This window comes from Rhipicephalus sanguineus, chromosome 4 (genome assembly GCF_013339695.2).
Source record: "Rhipicephalus sanguineus isolate Rsan-2018 chromosome 4, BIME_Rsan_1.4, whole genome shotgun sequence".
NCBI lineage: Eukaryota > Metazoa > Arthropoda > Arachnida > Ixodida > Ixodidae > Rhipicephalus > Rhipicephalus sanguineus.
The window spans coordinates 137,614,545-137,617,061 of NC_051179.1; positions in this window are offsets into that span (position 1 = coordinate 137,614,545).

A 2,517-nucleotide genomic window follows, 5' to 3' on the forward strand; every position below is an offset into this window, starting at 1 on the left:
AAAAAATATCACCGCCATATCCACGAAGTGAATGATGTTAGAGGAGCTTGCTCGGAGATGATCGGTAACCCGCGAATCCTTCGTACACATTACCCTACCGTCATATATAGACGTGACAACGTTCTTATATACATTAGCCCTCTTCGCTTCGGCCTCCGGGGCTCTCACCGCAGGGTCTTGGCGGCGAGCCCGAGCTGCTGCTGCGTTGCGAGCCCGTCGCGTTACTGCCTTGGCTGGGGTGTTCATGCTGCGGAGCGGCAACGAAGAGTGTTAACTTAGTGAGCTCCCGGCGAAGAGAAAGGAAGTGCGCCAAACGAGAGGCGTGGCCCTCGAGCAGTCACCTAACTAGCGCATGCGCCGAGCGTGGTGTGTGCCGCCTTGAGCTGCGGCGCGCCATCTAGTGAGCATTCTTGAAATCACCGGAGAGAGCGCAGCTGCGCTCCTGGCGGGACCTACGAGAAGTAGTGACGCCGGCGGCTACGGACAAGGTGCGAGCATAAGCAGCAATCTCCTAAAACAAAAGGGGAAGAGATAAGGGGGTGTAAAGCAGACGCGGCGTGCGTACTATATGTACTTCGGCGCACACTGCCTTGTGAAGCTTGCAGAGTTGCCTGTCGGGATCCGCGATCGAGTCTCGTGTGGCGACACTGAGTCTAGGTCTGTGGCACTGCTTACACACGTTTGCATACGTTTATATCTGCAACACCGACAAGCTAATGTTGATCAATCATGCTCTTTCGTGCGCGTGCGACGTCGGCCATCTGTTTTAAAATGCATATATAGTAATATATTGTTATGGAAGTCTAGCTTTTGTTGCAGGCAAGCAACTACACTGCACGGAGATATAAGAACCAAGGTTGAAGAGCGCTTTTGCCCGCCCCGGTCATTTCCGAACCTAAGCACAGTGCCGATCTTGTTGGCAAAGTTCGCGTCGATGCATTCTTTCTCTTCGTTCAGGTAACTGATAAATTCGAGTAAAATTACTGCTACCTTGTTCCCGGCAATTTCAGGGCTCCCTCGTTGCCTGAACAGCGCACGAAGCACTAGGAAGTCATCGCAGAGCGAAGCTAAAGAAGCATCAGTTAGCATCTGAAAGGCTGCGATATGCGACTTGTTTCGTTTTAGGGGCGAAGCTCCTTATAGCGGCACCCGTTCGTCCCTCGTAGCGTAGTATGTAACCAGTCTTACGCTTTGACCTGCAAGGTGGTGCCGGTGGGAGATTTTTCCTGTGCGTTGTTGAACAATAAAAAATTCGCAGCGTTAGCTAAAAGCCGACTTCTTCTGGCTCTCATTCCCATTAGCAGCCATTCTTTACCTCCAAGGTAGTGCCTGGTGAGATTTCTCCTGTGCGTGATTAAACAATAAAAATTTTGTTCAAAACGCCGTTGATTGATGAAATAAACCAACAAAAGACGCCAGATGTTTTGTAAAAACAAAACGAAAGAACGCCACATGTTTCTAAAGCAAAACGAAAAGACGCCAGCTGCTTAACAAAAGACGCCAGATGTTTTCTAAGCAATGGTTTTCTAAACAATGAAAATTCACAGCGTACATGTAAAATTAAAGTGAGCTGCAAGTCGTCATAACTCATCGAACCTTTAGTATAAACGCGCCCGATCTCACGTCGGTGATGATGTACTGGGCAGAATTCACGGAAGATTCACGGTTTACCGATGAACCTCCGCAGCTTCGCCAACTCATCATCATTCACTCCGTGGATATGCTGTGATTTTTTTTTGCGCCCAACGGAACATGGCTGATGGAGCTTATGGAATTGTCGACAGATGGCACGGTACATTTTGAGTATCCCCTATTATTATTTTATTATTATTATTATTATTATTACTACTATTTATAGTATTATTATTTTACAGACGGTGTGTTGTGGTATAGCCGGTGACCTCTGTTGGCTTGACATGCAGTCATATGGCAAGGCGCACTTAACTGGGCCTTCATTCCACTGTTTTCCTGTAGGACGTGAACGCTTTCTTCTAATTTCTTCGGTATCTGGGCTTGTGCCCCAGAGTTCATACGCACGTTAGTTGAAGTGAAAAGTAAGTGCGTCCTTGTCAAGCTAGGTTCCTCGTGCGTAAAAGTGGTTACACAAAACACGCGCCACCCCCATTCGATTGTAGACGACGATGCAGAACCTTCGTTCACCCACTCTGGTGGACTGACCAGCATTCGGGTATAGTTGAAAATAAAAGAAATCAGGTAAAAGCAAGGAAGCTTGTCTTGTTTGTTTCAATCAATATTTTGGTTAGAATTAGAATACGTAAATTAAAAAAAGGGGGGGATGTTAGGAAGGTAAGTCTATGGGGATAATAACCGTGTACTGTCAGCTTCTTGTACGATTTCCTGCCTGCTGTGAGTGATAGTATCGGTAGCACCACCCCCACTAATAATAATAATAATAATAATAATAATAATAATAATAATAATAATAATAATAATAAAATAATAATAATTTTCCATCCTTATATTTTCGGACCCGATCGCGTCGTGTGACCACGCAAG